A 21,680-nucleotide genomic window follows, 5' to 3' on the forward strand; every position below is an offset into this window, starting at 1 on the left:
ATGAACCTACACTCCAAGGTCTCTTTGTTCAGCAACACTCCCTAGTGTATAAGTCCTGCTAAGATTTGCTTTCCCAAAATGCGGCACCTCGCATTTATCTGAATTAAACTGCATCTGCCACTTCTCAGCCCATTGGCCCATCTGGTCCAGATCCTGTTGTAATCTGAGGTAACCTTCTTCACTGTCCACTACACCTCCAATTTTGGTGTCATCTGCAAACTTACTAACTGTACCTCTTACGCTCGCATCCAAATAATTTATGTAAATGACAAAAAGTAGAGGACCCAGCACCGATTCTTGTGGCACACGACTGGTTACAGGCCTCCAGTCTGAAAAACAACCCTCCACCACCACTCTCTGTCTTCTACCTTTGAGCCAGTTCTGTATCCAAATGGCTAGTTCTCCCTGTATTCCATAAGATCTAACCTTGCAAATAAGTCTCCCATGGGGAACCTTGTCAAAAGCCTTACTGAAGTCTATATAGATCACATCTACTGCTCTGCACTCATCAATCTTCTTTGTTACTTTTTCAAAAACTCAATCAAGTTTGTCAGACATGATTTCCCACGCACACAACCATGTTGACTATCCCTAATCAGTCCTTGCCTTTCCAAATACATGTACATCCTGTCCCTCAGGATTCCCTCCAACAACTTGCCCACCACTGAGGTCAGGCTCACCAGTCTATAGTTTCCGGGCTTGTCTTTACTGCCCTTCTTAAACAGTGGCACCACGTTTGCCAACCTCCAGTCTTCCGGCACCTCACCTGTGACAATCGATAATACAGATATCTCAGCAAGAGGTCCAGCAACCACTTCTCTAGCTTCCCACAGAGTTCTTGGGTACACCTGATCAGGTCCTGGGGATTTATCCACCTTTAACCGTTTCAAGGCATCCAGCACTTCCTCCTCTGTAATCTGGACATTTTTCAAGATGTCACCATCTATTTCCCTACAGTCTATATCTTCCATATCCTTTTCCACAGTAAATACTGATGTAAAATATTAATTTGATATCTCCCCCATTTTCTGTGGCTCCACACAAAAGCCACCTTGCTAATCTTTGAGGGGTCCTATTCTCTCCCTAGTTACCCTTTTGTCCTTAATATATTTGTAAAAACCCTTTGGATTCTCCTTAATTCTATTTGCCAAAGCTATCTCATGTCCTCTTAGTCCAAGAACTCCCCACCTACGTTCGGGACACCACCCATGCCCTCCACCTGCTCCATGATTTTTGCTTCCCCGGTCCCCAACGCCTTATTTTCACCATGGACATCCAGTCCCTGTACACCTCCATCCCCCATCACGAAGGACTCAAAGCCCTCCTCTTCTTTCTTTCCCGCCGTACCGACCAGTACCCTTCCACTGACACCCTCCTTCGACTGACTGAACTGGTCCTCACCCTGAACAACTTCTCTTTCCAATCCTCCCACTTCCTCCAAACGAAAGGAGTAGCCATGGGCACCCGCATGGGCCCCAGCTATGCCTGCCTCTTCGTAGGATATGTGGAACAATCCATCTTCCGCAACTACACTGGCCCCACCCCCCCCATCTTTTCCTCCGCTACATCGATGACTGTATCGGCGCCGCCTCGTGCTCCCACGAGAAGGTTGAACAGTTCATCCACTTCACCAACACCTTGCACCCCGACCTCAAATTAACCTGGACAGTCTCAGATTCCTCCCCCCCCCTTCCTCGACCTTTCTATTTCTATCTCAGGCGACCGAATCAACACGGACATCTTCTACAAACCGACCGACTCCCACAGCTACCTGGACTACACCTCCTCCCATCCTGCCCCCTGTAAAAATGCCATCCCATTCTCCCAATTCCTTCGACTCTGCCGCATCTGCTCCCAGGAGGACCAGTTCCAAAAACGCAAAACCCAGATGGCCTCCTTCTTCAAGGACCGCAATTTCCCCCCGACGTGGTCGACGATGCCCTCCACCGCATCTCTTCCACTTCCCGCTCCTCCGCCCTTGAACCCCGCCCCTCCAACCGCCACCAGGACAGAACCCCACTGGTCCTCACCTACCACCCCACCGATCTCCATGTACAGCGCATCATCCGCCGTCATTTCCGCTACCTCCAAACGGACCCCACCACCAAGGATATATTTCCCTCCCCTCCCCTATCAGCATTCTGTAAAGACCTCTCCCTCCATGACTCCCTCGTCAGATCCACAACCCCCACCAACCCAACCTCCACTCCCGGCACCTTCCCCTGCAACCGCAGGAGGTGCAAGACTTGCGCCCACACCTCCCCCCTCACCTCCCTCCAAGGCCCCAAAGGAAACTTCCATATCCGCCACAGATTCACCTGCACCTCCACACATATCATCTATTGCAACCTCTGCACCCGATGTGGCCTCGTCTATATTGGGGAGACAGGCCGGCTACTTGCGGAGCGTTTCAGAGAACACCTCTGGGACACCTGGACCAACCAACCCAACCACCCTGTGTCTCAACATTTCAATTCCCCCTCCCACTTCACCAAGGACATGCAGGTCTTTGGACTCCTCCATCGTCAGACCACAACAAAATGACGGTTGGAGGAAGAACGCCTCATCTTCTGGCTAGGAACCCTCCAACCACAAGGGATGAACTCGGATTTCACCAGTTTACTCATTTCCCCTCCCCCCACCCTGTCTCAGTCAAATCCATCAAATTCAGCACCGCCTTCCTAACCTGCAATCTTCTTCCCGACCTCTCCGCCCCCACCCCATTCTGACCTATCACCCTCACCTTGACCTCTTTCCACCTATCACATTTCCGACGCCCCTCCCCCAAGTCCCTCCTCCCTACCTTTTATCTTAACCTGCTGGACACACTTTCCTCATTCCTGAAGAAGGGCTTATGCCCGAAACGTCGATTCTCCTGTTCCCTGGATGCTGCCTGACCTGCTGCGCTTTTCTAGCAACACATTTCCATATCTCATGTCCCCGATTTGCCATCCTGATTTCCCACTTAAGTATATTCCTACTTTCTTTATTCTATTCTAAGGATTCACTCGATCTATCCTGTCCATACATGACATATGCTTCCTTTTTTTCTTAACCAAACCCTCAATTTCTTTAGTCATCCAGCATTCACTATACCTACCAGCCTTCCCTTTCACCCTGACAGGAATATACTTTCTCTGGATTCTTGTTATCTCATTTCTGAAGGCTTCTCATTTTCCAGCCATCCCTTTACCTGCAAACATCTGTCTCCAATCAGCTTTCAAAAAGTCTTGCCTAATAGCGTCAAAATTGGCCTTTCCCCAATTTAGAACTTCAACTATTTTAAAACGAATAGAATTATGGTCACTGGCTCCAAAGTGCTCCCCCACTGACACCTCAGTCACCTGCCTTGCCTTATTTCCCAAGAATAGGTCAAGTTTTGCACCTTCTCTAGTAGGTACATCCACATACAGAATCTGAAAATTGTCTTGTACACACTTAAGAAATTTCTCTCCATCTAAACCTTTAACACTATGGCAGTCCCAGTCGATGTTTGGAAAGTTAAAATCCTCTACCATAACTACCCTATTATTCTTACAGATAGCTGAGATCTCCTTACAAGTCTGAAAGGTTCAAACTTGAAATGTTTTTAAGATTTAGAGTTTTAGATTACTTACAGTGTGGAAACAGGCCCTTCGGCCCAACAAGTCCACACCGATCCACCGAAGAGCAATCCACCCAGACCCATTCCCTTACATTTACCCCTTCACCTAACACTACGGGCAACATAGCATGGCCAATTCACTTAACCAGCACATTTTTGGACTGTGGGAGGAAACCGGAGCACCCAGAGAAAACCCACGCAGGCACAGGGAGAATGTGCAAACTCCACACAGTCAGTTACCTGAGGCGGGAATTGAACCCGGGTCTGTAGCACTGTGAGGCAGCAGTGCTAACCACTGTGCCACCCACGTAACCTTGTCTTTTCGTAGGTGCTGAACAAACTGACGAACCTGGTTTGGACTTTCATCATTTACAGTTGTTCCTCTTTTTATGTGTTCATCACTATGATTTAAGGTCTGTACGATTATTTTGTTTTCAGCTAAAATCTTTTGGCTTCTCAGTGTTGAGGTTTAGGACAGTACCTTTACATTTAAGAAGTTATGTGACAAGTGCTGTCATCCAACTGTTAGTGAGCCTGAGTGGTTTAATTATTACAAATCAGAAGATGATTCAGATTGTTTTATTGAGAGGGAGATATAAGGTATGAACACCTGCAGACAGTGGCAGCTGGTTTTAGGTCTGTCACGAGTCTCGCTTGGTGCAGAAAGGTGTTATCATTGTAAAGCTGTAAATAATTGAGAGACTTTACTTCTAAGATTGTGATTAAAATAACTGATCTGCATTTCTACTCTACAAAGTTAAGGTGTTCCTCACTGCCAACAAGAGGATAAAATAAGCCATTTTGAGATCAAGTCACAAACGTCCTTATAAATCTTACTAATAACAAAGACAGAAAGACAGAAAAAGATCAAGAACTGTGGACGCTGTAAATCTGAAACAAAAACAAAATTTACTGGAGAAACTCAGCAGGTTTGTGAGTATCTATGGAGAGAAAGCAGAGTCAATGTTCCGGGTTCAATGACCCTTCATCAGAACTGGTTTTGAAGGAGGATTACTGGACCTGAAATGCTGACTCTACTTTCCACAGATTCTGCCAGATAGATCTTCAGCCTTTCTCCAGCAATTTCTGTTTTTCTTTCGGAAAGTTAGAATATTTTGTGTTGTCAACTGAGACGTAACAAGAAAAAGTTATTCAGGACTGCAGCTTAAGTAAATAAATTGCTGTATTTATTGTCCATTACATGAATGGGAGCCCACAGTAAATTGGAAGGCCAATTTAAAAAAGGCAAAAGATTTGACTCGCCTGAACCTAGAGGGAGAAACCTACAAACCTCATAGTGAGAGGCAACACTGAGTCTAGAAGTTACTCAGATGGGAAAGTAGAAACTAAAATAACCCCGTTAGGAGTTGCGAGTAACTGTGAACTCTTTAAAAAGTGTGATATGTGATAAGTAAAGTATTTTTGGATCCTAAAATATCAGTTGCCTAGACAAGAAAATGGCCTTTAGTCAATAGTGTTTGGTTTCAATCATTTTACACAGTGAAAGATTTTTTTCAAAATGTGAAATCTAAATATGTCATCCTTTCAGCTAATAAGTAGAAATTCAAATTTCTCTTTAAAAGTTATTGTCTCCACAGGCATTGCACCATCGCAGGTTTCTTTACTGCAGCGGATTAGCAGTGCATAAGAGTTTCTGTTGATTCAGTATTGTTGCTCTTGGTGGTGGTTTGTGGGTGACCACATCAAGCAGTCTCCATGGCTATATTTAATTTATTGGCTTAATAAAAAAAATAAAAAGAACCAGATGTGGTGTTCTATCTTCATCACACAGACAGTACTGGAATACTGTAGAACTGCATCATTTTGCAGGAATTTTGTCCTGAGTACGGTGTGGGGTAATATCAAAGAAGAACATTATTATTCAAGGTCAAGAAGGAATCTTTAAAACAATGTGGTTCTGCCAACCCATAACTTATATAATAAATTATAAGTTGTTTCCTTTTTCACAGCATAAGGATTTTAAATATTTTGGAACTGAAATAAAGACCACATATTTGTGAACTGAGCTATGACTGTGCTTTTAAATTGTTTTTCAGGATGAAGAATGTTAATGTTGGGAATATTATCATTTTTGGTACTTAGCCTCAACTGTTCTGAGATTACATCAACACAAACTGTATTCAAACTATCATTCCCACTATACTTTACTATAATTTTCCTAACACACCTGTACATGGTACTTAACAGTACTATACTAATTATGAATTGGAGACGTCGGTGTTGGACTGGGGTATACAAAGTTAAAAATCACACAACACCAGGTTATAGTCCAACAGGTTTATTCAGAAACACTTGCTTTCGGAGCGCTGCTCCTTCATCAGATGATTGATTACTAATTACACATGGAGAAAGTGAGGACTGCAGATGCTGGAGATCAGAGCTGAAAAATGTGTTGCTGGAAAAGCGCAGCAAGTCAGGCAGCATCCAAGGAGCAGGAGAATCGACGTTTCGGGCATGAGCCCTTCTTCAGGAATGAGGAAAGTGTGCCAAGCAGGCTAAGATAAAAGGTAGGGAGGAGGGACTTGGGGGAGGGGCTTTGGAAGTGCAATAGGTGGAAGGAGGTTAAGGTGAGGGTGATAAGATGAGGGTGATAGGCCGGAGTGGGGGTGGGGTGGAGAGATCAGGAAGAAGATTGCAGGTTAGGAAGGTGGTGCTGAGTTCAAGGGTTGGGACTGAGACAAGGTGGGGGGAGGGGAAATGAGGAAACTGGAGAAATCTGAGTTCATCCCTTGTGGTTGGAGGGTTCCTAGGCCTCTGGGACACCCGGACCAACCAACCCAACCACCCCGTGACTCAACACTTCAACTCCCCTCCCACTCCACCAAGGACATGCAGGTCCTTGGACTCCTCCATTGCCAGACCATAGCAACACGACGGCTGGAGGAAGAGCGCCTCATCTTGCGCCTAGGAACCCGCCAACCACAAGGGATGAACTCAGATTTCTCCAGTTTCCTCAATTCCCCTCCCCCCACCTTGTCTCAGTCCCAACCCTCGAACACAGCACCACCTTCCTAACCTGCAATCTTCTTCCTGACCTCTTCGCCCCCCACCCCCACTCCAGTCTATCACCCTCACCTTAACCTCCTTCCACCTATCGCATTTCCAATGCCCCTCCCCCAGGTCCCTCCTCCCTACCTTTTATCTTAGCCTGCTGGAGACACTTTCCTCATTCCTGAAGAAGGGCTCATGCCCGAAACATCGATTCTCCTGCTCCTTAGATGCTGCCTGACTTGCTGCGCTTTTCCAGCAACACATTTTTCAGTACTAATTACACATGTATAGCAAAGAAACAGGAAAATGTATTCTACATACTGTTGGTTTATGGTGGGATTGACGGGCACTTCACATTCTTTTTCTTCCTTTTTCCACTCTTCCCATTTTACCTGGATTTGCCACAATGCTCAATGTTCACCCCTCCTCCAACTCCTCCTGTAAGTCACCCATTGCATTTGTCTCTTGTGATGCAATCTTTCCATCTGAATTTCAATTTCCTGTTTCTCCTTTTCCCTGGCTGTCCTACTGACATTATCTGCCTGTCCACTTTTCCACGCTCTCTGGAACAGATGATTTCAATCTCTTCCAGCTACTTCAATGATACACCCAGAAGCTTCACTGACCCTCCTTGTTGTACTGGTTCTTAATTTTGTCCTTTCATTCAGCCTGGTATTTGCATCTCATCAGTATCCACTTGTCGCCCAAATTTCTGCACAATATAATAAGATCTATTTCACGACTGTCTTGTTTATTCTCTTCTGTTTCAGCAATGTTGTTCTCTCACATAACACTGAGCTGCACTTATTCTAATTAGTCCAACCAGGTCTAATCTATTTAATTTCCATAACTCCATCTTCTTTCTCTACTGACCCCAGGTACTTCAAATTACTCATTTTCTTCTCAGTCTTCACCCATAATCTTCACACTTGCACTCTAATCCTCCACTCTGGGCTCAAACTGACAGTCCATACTTGGGCTTTTGCTCTATTGATCTTCACACCAATCTCTTCCAGTGGTTTTCTCCAGTTCTCTACAAATCAATCATGTTTTCATCATCTCCATCACATAGCTCCATGTCATATCCAAACATCATTGACCATGGCCCTTCCTGTCTCAGTTGTTCAGTAAGAACTTCCATGACTATCAGGAAGAGGAAGAGGTCCCAATCCTTGGGGCAATTCAACTTTGGCTTCAAAACTATCACTCTCCCCAGCACTGTTTCTTACTGTTGTAGAATCATAGAATTCTACTATGTTAAAGAAACCCATCAAATTGGCCCAGTTGGCCCATCAATTCTGAATTGACCCTCCGAAGAGCATTCCATCCAGACCCAGATCCCTAGCCTATCGCTGTAACCCCACATTTTTACCATGGCTAATCCACCCAACCTGCACATTCCTAGACACGACTAACAATTTAGCATGGCCAATGCACCTGATCTGCACATTTTTAGACTTGTCCAATAATCCTTGCTCATTTCCTGTAATATCACACATACTTTAAAGGAACTCCATGAATTCTAACATATCCTCAGAAGACACTTATCATTTTTCCCATTCTTAAGCTTTCTCTAAAGCAATTAATGCAAACTTCGTGTTGTATTGACTTGCCCTATATCTCTCCATTAGTTGTCTCAAAACAACAGGGGCGGCACGGTGGCACAGTGGTTAGCACTGTTGCCTCACAGCGCCAGAGACCCGGGTTCAATTCCCACCTCAGGCAACTCTCTGTGTGGAGTTTGCACATTCTCCCTGTGTCTGCGTGGGTTTCCTCCCACAATCCAAAAAAATGTGCAGGTTAGGTGAATTGGCCATGCTAAATCCGTAGTGTTAGGTGGAGGGGTAAATGTAGGGGAATGGGTCTGGGTGGGTTGCACTTCAGCAGGTCGGTGTGGACTTGTTGGGCCGAAGGGCATGTTTCCATGCTGTAGGTAATCTAATCTAACAACAGGCATGAATCTGAACTGTTCTTAATTGTTTCCACTGATTTTCTCAGTCTCTGGTCCATGACTCTCTCCCATAACTGTAATCTATGTTCTTGGTGATTAAGTCCTTAGGAGGTTTTGTCAGCTTGGATGTCTCCCTTTCCTTTGAATCTCGATATCAAAATGTTTTGTCTCCGTGCCCTTTGGGATTTTTTCTCTTAAAATAGTACAATCGCAAAGCTTGTTCAGTACCAAATAGAGCATTTCATTGCTCTCTGAATTTGATTAGCTTTTTTCCAACTGAAAAGAGTTGAATAGTTTCAGTAATGGGGAGTGAATACATGTTGCTGAGTTACTAAAGGCGTGAACATTTTATACAACCTGTTCCTGTTATTGCCTAACAATAACAGAGCATGGGGAGGGGTGAGGGAATAGTTGGTGGCTGGGGATGGTTGATGGAATCTTTAAAAGCAGGAAATGTGATGGGTTAGGTAACATAATTAGGCAGCAATTTCGCTTTTCCAATGGCAGGTTCAAATTTAGAGAATAACTAAGAAATATCTTAATGGTGAGCTAAATCTCATACGTCCTCTGGTGACTTCCTACTAATACATTTGCATACCATGAATACAAATTGTATTAAAACCTTTTTATAATTATATCCTATCTTCATGATAAAGTCAGTGGCATGCAAAGACCTCATGGTACCTGATTCACATTTGTTTGAAGGCAGCATGCAAGGATTTCAGTGAGTCCCTCTCTCACTGCACCCCCCAGGTCATCTTAGCCTGCTTGGCACACCCTCCTCATTCCTGAAGAAGGGCTTATGCCCAAAACATCGATTCTCCTGCTCCTTGGATGCTGCCTGACCTGCTGCGCTTTTCCAGCAACACATTTTTCAGCTCTGATCTCCAGCATCTGCAGTCCTCACTTTCTCCTAGTCGATTTTAACCGCATGCAATAGTCAGCTTCGTGCTGTTATCTCTGACGTCAGCAGTTTTCCTTGTTTAACTCAAAGAAGGAAGCAGAAGGAATAGCAGCAAGAGCTCACCAGTGTTGACCAGAGTGAGTATGGGAGTGTGGAGTGGGCTCAGGGAAATGGAGGAATGAATTGGAAAGAGTCTCACATCCTGGGTGCAGTGAGTGGGTGATAGAAAGAGCCTGTCAAATAAGAGAATTAAAGCCTAAAGGGCAGTATGCTGTCCCCATGTCGGTCCATCTCATGATTTTGGCTGGTGGAGTCCTTACTGGACTTCAAGTTCACATACAATATTCTCAAGCACTGAGAATGATTTCTTACTGAACAACTGAGAATGATTTCTTACTGAACAACTGAGACAGGAAGGGCCATGGTCAATGATGTTTGGATATGACATGGAGCTATGTGATGGAAATGATGAAAACATGATTGATTTGTAGAGAACTGGAGAAAAGCACTGAGAATGATTTCAGGCAATGTCTTTTAAGATTAGATTAGATTAGGTTAGATTTATTGTCATGTGTACTGGATTATAGTGAAAAGTTCAAAGATTCACCACTCTCTTACACCATTTTAGATCTCTACATAAAAAGCAAGAAATTAAAACAAAAGATTTTGAATTTGTCCAGTTCTCTCCATCTAATGACTTTCTGTCTAAGGTGGTCTAAAAAAAGTGATGAAGATGCTTACATAAACAACATGAAACCAATGTAATGTGAAATATTTACAAGTGAAATTTAGATCTGAAAACCACTCGTGCCTTCGATTCTGCACTCAAGAAGTCTGAGGTTAATGGCATTGGAGTTAAGCAGGAAAGTTACAGCCATAATGAAGAGCCTCCCTGTTTCACCAAGGGCTCAGCTCCAACTTGCCTACTTGGCCGCATTCTCCCTGGGTCTCTATCCCAATGCTGAAAATCAGCCAGACCCTGAAATCTCCACAGCTGCAGCTTTGATCCCGTTGGCCATGTCTGAGATGAGTCCTGCACTGGGCCTGGCGGGGTCTTGAATCCGGGAACCTCACCCGTCACCGATGACACCTGCCTCCACTGCCACTCCTTCGAAACAGTTTCATTGTCTCCAATTTTAAAATCTCTGGCTGGAACCTGCATCTTGAAAAATATCAGAAACACCGGAGGCAGAGAAAAATCTCTGTCTTCAAATCTTCTAATTCCCTGTCTCACAATCTCCCTCCGCTGGCCACAATGCCCACTTCTCCTCAATCTATCTCCATCTCCGACACTGGTGCTTTGAAGGAAAGTTCAGCTGAGACTGCAAGTTCGGTTATGTCCTACAGAGTGGTGGATACAACACTGGATACGAAGATAAATATTCAATAAAGTATGAACATAAAAACACAACACTGCTTCTCACATAATGAAGACATAGAGTCATAGAGTCACAGAGATGTACAGCACGGAAACACACCCTTAGGTCCAACCCGTCCATGCCGACCAGATATCCCAACCCAATCTAGTCCCACCTGCCAGCAGCCGGCCCATATCCCTCTAAATGCCTTTTAAATGTTGCAATTGTACCAGCCTCCACCACTTACTCTGGCAGTTCATTCCATACATGTACCACTCTCTGCGTGAAAAAGTTGCCCCTTAGGTCTCTTTTATATCTTTCCCCTCTCTCATGTCCTTAATCCTTCTGTAACACGCATGTATGCCAATCATATACATAAAATAAAATATTTAGCTTTCTGTCTAAGCTAACCTAAACAAATAATGAAGATGCTTACATAAATAAAGTGAAACCAATGTAATGTGAAATATTTACAAGTGAAATTTAGATCTGAAAACTACTCATGCCTTCCATTCTGCACTCAATAAGTCTGTGGTTAATTGGAATGGAGTTAAGCAGGAAAGTTGCAGCCATAATGAAGAGCCTCCCTGTTTCATATAGGGTTTTTTTATAGCTCTTCCACAGCAGCCACACTGTCAACTGGCAGTGAGTTTCATCACTGAAAAGCTATCCCATTGCACAATCCCCATATGTCTCCCATTCACGCCATTGGTTGTTTATAATTTAATTGGAATCATGTGGAAGCCAGCAAAAAGCAAGAAAATGGATGTGGTACCCATCCCTGGTTGTGTATTGCAAATGGTGTACCACGGTTAAAATTCGACTCTTTGTATGTAGCTCCAATTCAGTTCTGAAGGGAGATGAACTGTCAAGTATTAAACATTAGCTGCTTAAAGATTCCATGGCACAGTTTTAAAGAAGAGCAAAGCATTTTCTTAGCTTCTATTAATCTCTCAGATTTTACAGTGCCTCAGTCATGAACACTTTGGTGGTCCTTACTGTGACCAAAATGCCACATGCATTTCTTACATCATAACAGTAACTTCAACATACTTAATTAGGTGTGAAGTGCTATTGGATGTCCTCAAGTCTCAAAAGGAGCTATGTGAGTGCAAGACTGTCTTTATTCTGATCTCTTAAATAAATATTCCTGACTGCGCATGTCATTGCATCAATCTTTTCATCGTTCTGTGATTTGCTTAAGGTATTACAAGGACATTGATGAAGAGTTCCCAATCGTTCAAGGGAGTTGGGTACCATGGAAAGAAGCCAAAAAGATTCTGCATCACATTGTAAACAATCAATAGATTCTGTGGAAGCAATCACTGCAAATCAATAAATCCAAAAGGGCAGTGTCTTAGGAGGAAAAGTATTACTTTTCACAAGTTGGGAAATGCGATGTTACTGAAGGTTTTTGCCATTTTTCCAGAGGATTTGGATAAGTATCATACTTAAATTCCATGTTTTAAAAGTAAGGAGTATTCACACAACTTAAAATAAATAAAAAGATGAAGGTAGATAAATGTCTAAGAAGCAAAGCTCCAAAAATGTTCGCCAAAAGGGCCAAAAACAATAAGTACTAAATAGCTTAGTTCACTCATTGATTAACACCTAACACTTACTGCATTGGGAAGGCTCTGGTCCCAAGGACATGGTAGGGACTGTGTGACATAAACATTCCCCTCTGATTGTGAAAAAAGGAGGCAGAATCAATAAGGACAAGTACACTCATGGTCGGGTTTTAAACAGAAAGCTGGTAGGAAAGGCTTTTGCTAGACTCAGTTGGTTAGAATGCTAAAAGGTTGTGTTATTCTGAAAAAACCTTAAGTTATCTTGGGGCAGTGACTTGAAAGAAATTCTGAGATTTTTAGGTACATATTAATTAATTGAAACCTGCACCTCCATTCTAACTGATTAAAGACTTAATAGCCACCTAGATTTGTTCAATATATTTGCATAAATGATCTTTTACTTATCAATTCTGTGTCCGAAGTATTCTCTCTCACTACTGCCTGGGGAAGGAGTTGGGGCTCAGAAAGCTTGTGGTTTCAAATAAACCTGTTGGACTATAATCCAGTGTCATGTGATTTTTGACTTTGTCCACCCCAGTCCAACACTGGCACCTCCATTTTGTAGCTTATTTTAAGTAAAGCAACGTGACGCACTAAAGCGGGACAACATAGAGTGCTCATCATTTTGTATTGGTATGCAAAGACACATAGTACTGACTGGATGAATTAAATCTGATTGTGATTGTTACACTATCTGGTTAATTTCTATCAGTTTAATAATTTATATATGAGCTAAGAGGAAATATCTGACAGTTCCAAGGCATTTAGCAACTTCCTGGAGTGTAAGGCCTGAATAACTGACAATTCTGTAAGGATCTTCAGTCTGATATTCTCCACTTGGATCATATTCTCTCACTTGATAATATTTCACACTACTAATTTAATGCTTGCACCCAAATTTGACTGTAAGCATGAAATAGTTTGATTTAAACTGTGATGCCGACCATCATACTATGCTAACACACAAAACCAGCTGAGCAGTTTTGATGAATATGTTTGCTCAAAAGTTCAGAGTACTGGGCCAGTAAACCTATTTGTTGTGTGTGGTTTGCTGTGTCAGTAATACTGACACATTAATTAATTGGTCTGACACGTATGCATTAATGCAATATAGAAGGGAGTCCCTCATGACCATTAATCTATTTGTACATAATTCTGAAATGTGTATCCTGATATTGCTCTCAACCTCCATCACAGAAGCACCGATCTCAGATTTCTGTACTTTCAACTACAACTATATTGTAAAGAGAAAAAGCACAGGTGAGAGTCATGTAGAGATAATAGAATGGCTTTAAATGCAACAAGTATATCTGATAGGATTGCACCATTAGTTATTCATGAACAAATGCGCATGACGTGCTTTTGGTTTTCTGACAATCTATCTTGAAAGTGGAAACAAACTGCTCGGTAAGGCAACAATATTGGCTTAAAACTCTGCGCAGAAAAACTTGTGAAATGACAGCTTGAAATTACTGTTGATGATATTACTGGATAAACATCTTTTACAGAATGTTCTTTTGATCTTTTACAAAGACTTATTTTAAAGAGATTTTAATGACTGTGAAATTGGCATAAAAAGAAACACAGACAAGCATGTTGAACATTTTTCCAGAAATTCACCAGTGGTGATTTCTGCTCTTAGAAAATCTACTGACGAGTGATGAAGTAAAAGCTTGACCAGAGGCAAAAGGTCTGATTTATTGATTCCCACTTTGACTTGGTGTCTTTTGCTGAGTAATTTCACCCATTAAATTCTGAAATCTGGAATCCTGTCAAACACCTCTGTTGCTTTCAGGTGTGCAATTTTGGAATGAAGGAATCTGGTGGGGAATTTTTTAAAAAGTCAAAGTTTTGACATTGGCAGCATATTTGGTAACTAAGTTTAGGCACAATATTTATTTTAGGCAGCACTGCTCTCTGCTGTAGTGAACTTGTGTGCAGTTGAGGAAATCCATTCAGAATGTCACATGAGATGGGCACTTTTTAAAAACTCATCCTCAGGACCTGGTGTCATTGGCAAGGCCAACATTTATTACCCATCCCTCATTGCTCTTGAGAAGATATTGGTGAGCCCCCATCTTTAGTATTATTGGCTTGGAATGCCACTCCAGAGGGCAGCTAAGAGTCAACTACATTTCTAGGGGTCTGGAATCACATACAGATCAGACCAGGGAAGGAAGACAGATAGGCAAAAGTGAGGCCTGCAGATGCTGGAAACCAGAGTTTAGATCAGAGTGGTGCTGGAAAAGCACAGCAGGTCAGGCAGCATCCAAGGTGCAGGAAAATCGATGTTTCGGGCAAAAGCCCTTCATCAGGAATGGAGGCAGAGAGCCTCCAGGGTGGAGAGATAATGGGGGGGGGGGGTCTTTCTTGGAAGGTCACCAGTAACCCAGATGAGTTTTCATAATCAATAACAATCAGTAGCTCCATAATCACCACTGCCTTTTAGTCCTGGTTTGTTTATTAATTGAAATTTAATTCCCCTCTGCCCATGATTAGATTTAAATCTCTGTTTCTGGATCACCATGGACACTTTGGTAATATGACAATTGTGCTATCATGCCCCTTGCAAATGATTGCAGGAGGGATCTACAATATAATGAAATCACAATAATTTGATATGAGGATATGAACCAGGGAATACATTCGCAAGAATATAGATTATTCTCAAGGGAAACAAATGGGAGAAAGAGATATTGTGGATCTTACAGATGCCCTTCAACTCTGAATGGTGTACAGTGCAGGATCAGGTTCAAAATGCATGGAATCCATTGATTCAGGAAAATAAAATGAAAACACTTGTTTTACTTTAGAAATTTGTTATGAGAATCTGTTCTGGAGAATCCATTATGTGAGTCTGTAAAATAACACGTTAGAGGGATTGTGTTCAATGAATCTGTTAACATTGTAGTACTCTATCTCCCAGTGTACACCAATCTGTCTTTCTGTACTCCTTCCTTATCCTTTCAATACCAGTCTTCCTGAAATTAACATCTTTTTATTTCTATCACAACTCTTACTTCAAACTTTACTTGATGTGTTCACTGTTAGCGAGTGGTTTTTCTGACAATGAATGAATCCATAATTTACAAGCCATTCATAAACGCAAGCCCTTTATTCTTTGTTTGCAGCAACTATAATTATTCTGAGTTATAAAAAATGCCTATAATTATTTCCATAAAAAAGTGATTCAATAGGGAACAAATGATGCAGAGTGAGAATCAGAGTTGCAATCAAACCATGTTATTGACTCCCTGCAGTCACAGACCCCTTGATGAGAACACTGAATCACAGAATTACAACCCACATAGCAATTTCCTTTACTTATTCTTAATAAAATCATCCTGCTTGTGTGGCAGTCCTTACATTAACAGCTTGCTAAGACTCACTGTGTTGGTTACTGTGAGTGGTTACTCAGGTGGGATACCAGGAGTGTCTTTGGAACTGGGGCCATCATCTATAGAATAGCAAGAAAGGAGAATATTAATGACATTGAACAGTGTTTTTCAAATAATGAAATCAATAAAATTCAAAGACTAATCAGGGAAAGTCAGAATGGAATATTTAGTGGCAATTTTGGAGGAAAAGGTTTTTGGTAAACATTACCACAGGGTAATGTGAAAGGAACTTAGACAGCTGTAGGAACACTATTTCCAACTCCTGTTCCCTGTCCAATTACCTGGCAATGAGATCATAATTCCCCTTTTCAACATACAGTTTCTCCTGACTTCTGTGCAGAATGGAAGAATCCAAAGACCATATCTAGAAGTAAAACACACTCATTGGCATGTACAGCTCTTCGTGTTCTTTCATTAGGAGAGTCCTTAAGAATTATTAGTCATCAAGACCATAATTATCTCATTTGTGGACTCACAATTTTGGGAAATGAGACAGCTGCAGCCTTAATAGAAATTAGGGACATGCTTTCAGAATTGTGCCTATTTGCCTAACAAAACCGATTACATACTTGCGAAGGAAGGTGGATTTTGCACTATAGTTAAAGGAAAATGCATTATGGGGGTCACTGATCTTATCGAAAACATTACTAGACATATTGGTAATATTCACACTTTTGTCAACCAAATGAATGAAGGTGCGGGATGGGGAGATTGGGGTTTTGGCTCATGGTACGACTGGCTAATTAATATGGCTATGAATGGTGCTATTGTTTTAATTTTTTTGTTGGCATTGGTATGATTAAGTGTATTATTGCTAAAATATTAACTTATATTGATAATATTGGTTCCACCCAGAAAATGCTTCTTCTCCACTTAAACGAAGACGAGGAAACCCCGTTGTCTGCCCTTGGTTCCCCTTCGGAGGAAGAGGTAGTATGGCAGTCTTTTGCTGCCATTGAATTGGAATAATTTGATCTGTGCCTTTATGGTGTGGTCACAGAATGACCAAAGGGGGGAATAAGGATCTAAAATTTGAATTTAGGCAACAAAAATATATAGATTTTTATTATAACAAAATGGTTTCTTAATTTAAAAGAATACTGTAAAATGGCCTGTGAACCATACTGCTGAACATATTGCTGATTTGCAGAATTAAGTTGCAGTTCAAAGATAAGAGGACAATAGAGTTTTCATAAGATGGATACTAACACATTAATTGACCATTTGAACTAACCTTGAACTGATACATGGCATGACAATTTACATAAATAAGATATCCTTCTTAAAAAAATACCATTGGATTAGCCTGTCTTCAATCATATCACCATATTACAGTTGATTGGACTTTTTTGTAATTAAGAACCTTTTCCCAGGAAGTATCATTGGATTAACTGTAAATCATATCACCTTATTAGGTGATTGGTCTTTCTTGTGATTAAGGTTGTACTATTACTAAAAAAACATATAAATAATGTGTAATTTTCAAATGTAGTTGCGCAACTTCACCACGGAACACAGAAGCTTCAATCTCTGTGATGCTGGATAGAATTGCGTCAAGGTACCTTAATTCAATAAACTAATGACCCTTGCTTTTTAAATAGACCGCATTTGTCGATTCTTTTGACCGATCTCGAACCAAGAGGCCCCTCTTGAGGGGTTTAGATTTTCAAATTCAGCATATGATAAATGTTGTATAAGGTAATGGCTTTGAAAGGGTTAATGCCAAAAGCTGCATCCAGATGTACTCAACATAATGTCATAAGAACTTAGGTGAGGAAAGCTAAAATAGCCTTTGGATCTTAAGGAAGACCATTATCTCAATCTCCTCTTGGTCTTCATAATAATGTCTATTTTATGAATGTAATGTGCATCTGATTGCTAACATGCAATATGCTACAACTTTTAAAGACAAGAGCCTTTACCCAGCAGTTTTGCTTTAACACACTTGTGCCCCTGTAGACTCAGGCAGAATAGGGGAATGATGGTTACAATCTACCCAACCACATCTTGGCAGTGGTTGGCACAGCATGCTAATATAACATGATAGGCAATGGTGTGGTCTGGAATTCAATTTAACTGTACAAATTACTGCAACCCAGAAAACATTTCAAATTTGCAGCTTTAGGAGCGACTTGGGCAGTCAGCAACACAGGAATTTGAACAATCAAGTAGCCTGCAGCACACAAACTTGTAGCAAGATTTTACAAGGCATAATTTGCAATCAAGGCTGAAAGAATTTCAAAAACTTTCAGGTAGGAGATGGCAACAGCTATTGTGAATTAGAAGCTCTCTGCAGCTGGTGCAGTAGCCACTCCAAGGTTGTTACAGATTGCATTGGATGGTGGTAGTCTGTGGGAGTGGTCCCAAGTTGGAGTTCAGTCAGTCATCAAACAGATTGGAGACTCTGTGAGTAAAGCTAAAATTTCTGGTGGGTAAGGGGAAACCTTTTAAAAAAATAAACGTTGCAGTTACAGACTGAAGACTGAGCATTGCCAACATACTGGGTCAACACCAAAAGGCACAGCTGCAGTAAGAGAAATCAAGGATCAAAGATGTAATTTAAATTAAGGCCCCAGCACTGACAACATTGCAAAGCCCCATTAAAATGATAAAAGAACAGCCCAGAAGCATAAGAAGGCAGAGTCTAACAGGGGAAGCAAGTAAGGAGATGATTGAGTCTGTAAAAAGAGTGAGACCCATAATTTGAGCAATGGTTAAGGCAGGAAGAATTTAGTAGGCCACAGAAACTGGGATTCAGAGAAGACGTTAAAGTGAAACTTTATTAAAATGATAAAGAAACAAGCATTACTGGAAGCACCGCAGACAATGTGAATCATCCAGAGAAAGCCAATAAGAAAATGGAATTCGTCTTTAAGGCTGCAGATAACAGGATTTATTCAGCAAAGTTGTAGAAAAGGAGGGGAATTGTTTATTTGTCACTGTGTAAATGCAGGAAACACCCACTCTGGCCACAGAAAGCAGGAAATCTCTAGTTAGCTACAGAAGTGTGGGAAAGCATTACAGGAACACAGCATTGCTATACTTCACAGTTATAAGCCTTTAAGACAAGGAAAAGAAAATAGCTTTGCTGTACAGCAAGACTAAACATCTTTCAAGCATATGAAACAAAACAGCATTCATGTACCGGAGGATTAAAAGTCTTCAAAGTAATGAAAATAAAACAGCACTAAGACACTGATGAATTAAAAAAGCTTTAACATAAGAAAAAATATTAGGAAGAAATGGCAGGAGAAATAGTATTGCAAGGAAGATTTCATTTCTAAGATGGGCTGAATGGAAAATAGAATTGTACATCTTTGGGCAAACAGTTCTTAAGGTATAGAATTCTGGAAGAGTGATTAACCTTCTAGACTGTCTTGGAGAGAAATGGGTAGTGGTAATGTAATTATATGCATGAATATATAAATATTAACTATGGTTAAAAGTCTTGTTGAGTGACATTGTTTAAGTATTGGGTTCTGAAAGTGTTGATGCTGAAGAATGCATTAATTTCCACCCAAAAAATAGCATAAGGACTTGGGTAGGGAAAGCAGAACAGCTGTAGATCTTGAGGAACACAACCAGCCATCTGATTGCTACAATGCAATGAACTACATATTGTGAGACTATTCATTGGTTTTCTTCTACCACACCCAGACCAAGTAGGTCATGCAAATGCAGTCAGAAAAATGGATGGTGGCAGCAAAAATCTACACAACCATGTTGGCAGTGGTTGGCATCTCATGCTTATACAACAGCAAGGGGAAAACATCAGCTTGAATCAAATTTAGTGAGCATCATTTCATACAAGTTCACTGAGAAGATAATAGTTAAGAGGTTAGTCATGAAGAAATCCTCAAAAACTGAGTGTGATGAAGGTTAAGAGAAAACCTATTAAAAGTTTTCCAAATTATATAAAGATTTTAAAAATGGTACAAAGGATGACAAATGATTTTCATAATTGTAAGAATCAGTAAGAAAGGGATATAAACTCAGAGTTATCATTAAAAGGGAAAAGTTAAAATATTTTGTTTTTGTTTTGATTTTGTTTCACGTCCATGATTTCCATGTAGGCCCCTCCCATTTATCTCTCCACCCCCTGGGCTCACAGCCTCATACCTGATGAAGGGCTTTTGCCTGCAACATCGATTCTCCTGCTCCCCCAATGCTGCCTGACTTGCTGTACTTTTCCAGCACCAACTCTTGACTCATGATTTCCATGTGCTGGATTTTGCTATTTTCCAGGATATTTGTTGAGGTGAGGTGATGTGATTGTTGATTTAATAGGGTGGATTAGTGAATAAGGTGAAGGTCTCCTCAATAAGAACACGATGAACAACTGAAAAATGTGGTTTAGCAATTTAATCTTCAGCTGCTTCAGTTCTTTACATTGCTTTCCTTCCCTGGGTGCTTCAAGATGATGTTATGATATCCTGCGAAAATGTAGCAAGTAGTTTCACATTAACTTGACTAGAGTATGTACCACTGTTACTTACCCCAGTCACATTTATGGTTTTACACTCCAATTGAACATATTTATAGGGTGTAGATGAAAATGAGAGCCAAGCATCACTGCCAATATTTCAAATCATCCCACACTGTTTTCAGATAAGAAGTGTTGGGGAATTGGGATCAAACTGTAAACTTTTTTGTTAGCTTTTAAAGGCAGATAGAGGAGGAGAGCGGTCATAGAGTCATACAGCATGGAAACAGACCCTTCGGTCCAACTAGTCCATGCCGACCATGTTTCCAAACTAACTAGTCCTGCTTGCCTGCATTTGGTCTTTCCTATTCATGTACTTATTCAAATGTTTTATAAATGTTGCACCTGTACTTGCATCCACCATGTCCTCGAGCAGTTCACTCCACATATGAACCACACTCTGTGGTTTAAGTTCTTTTATGTTCTTCCCCTTTATGTTCATTTGAAAATGTTCTCCTCTCACCTTAAAAATACACATCCTAGGCAAAAGACCCTTGCCATTCACCTTATCTATGCCCCTCATGATTTTATAAACCTCCATAAGGTCACCCAGAAGGGAGGGTGCAAGGGCTTATGATTGCTCAACACAATGGCATCAAAATGAACTGGAAGGAGTGTAGAGCAAGGCTAGAAGAAGTAATGATGTGAGTAGAGACATGAGAATGTGCAGGGATTTGCAAACAAGCTCATAGGTTTGAAAACCAATGGACTGGGGACAGGCAGCCAGTGCAATTTCATGATGACAAGCACAATCCTCAAGTGAACAGGTCTTCATGTAGGACATGAAATAGGAATCAGGCTTTACTCAGAATTTACTATTCAGAGAACAATAATAAAGAATAGTCAAAATAATCCTCAAATTGATTTGAGACTAAATCAGTTTTTTTAAGTGTTTGAATTTTAAAGATTTAATAGAATTACTTCCTTTCTGAGACTAATATATTTATTTTGTACAATGTCTGTTTTCTTTCAGTGATCTCCTTTAAATGCAGTTTTGATGTGACATGGCTGAACATCCTGTACAGGTTTTTGTATATGGTTTGCTTGTATCCTGTGGGATTTTTGGAAATGCTCTGGTTATCTGGATTGCTGCTGACTCCACTCGGGAAAACCGTTACCTCAACTCCTCTGACCTCATCCTGATGAACATTGCAGCTGCAAACCTGATGCTTTCTCTGACCAGGAACACGTTGCTTCTGACATTCGACGCTGGACAGTCTGTTTTTTTCTCTGACCCGGGCTGCAGATTGATGATGTTTATCTGGACCTGGCTGAGGTCAGCAAGTATCTGGGTCACCCTCAGTCTGAGCCTGTTCCACTTTATTACAATCAGAACAAGCCGGAGCATGTTGGAAAGGTTGCAAGAGAGGAGGAAGGTTGTGAATGCCCTGGTGATAGA

General features: G+C 41.3%; 1 long non-coding RNA gene across 1 annotated transcript in view; it reads right to left on the minus strand.

The window, feature by feature from the left end:
- Positions 1 to 2,782: 2,782 nt before the first annotated feature.
- The window catches only part of LOC148139782 (uncharacterized), a 519,617-nt gene continuing 500,719 nt past the window's right edge, over positions 2,783 to 21,680 (minus strand). Inside the window, exon 3 of the long non-coding RNA XR_015753463.1 lies at positions 2,783 to 2,898. This is a non-coding gene — a long non-coding RNA (uncharacterized LOC148139782). The remainder of the gene's footprint in view (positions 2,899 to 21,680) is intronic.

The sequence above is a fragment of the Chiloscyllium plagiosum genome, unplaced genomic scaffold (assembly GCF_037043375.1).
Source record: "Chiloscyllium plagiosum isolate Xiang-an unplaced genomic scaffold, Cpla_swu_hap1 HiC_scaffold_37, whole genome shotgun sequence".
NCBI classification, from domain to species: Eukaryota; Metazoa; Chordata; class Chondrichthyes; order Orectolobiformes; family Hemiscylliidae; genus Chiloscyllium; species Chiloscyllium plagiosum.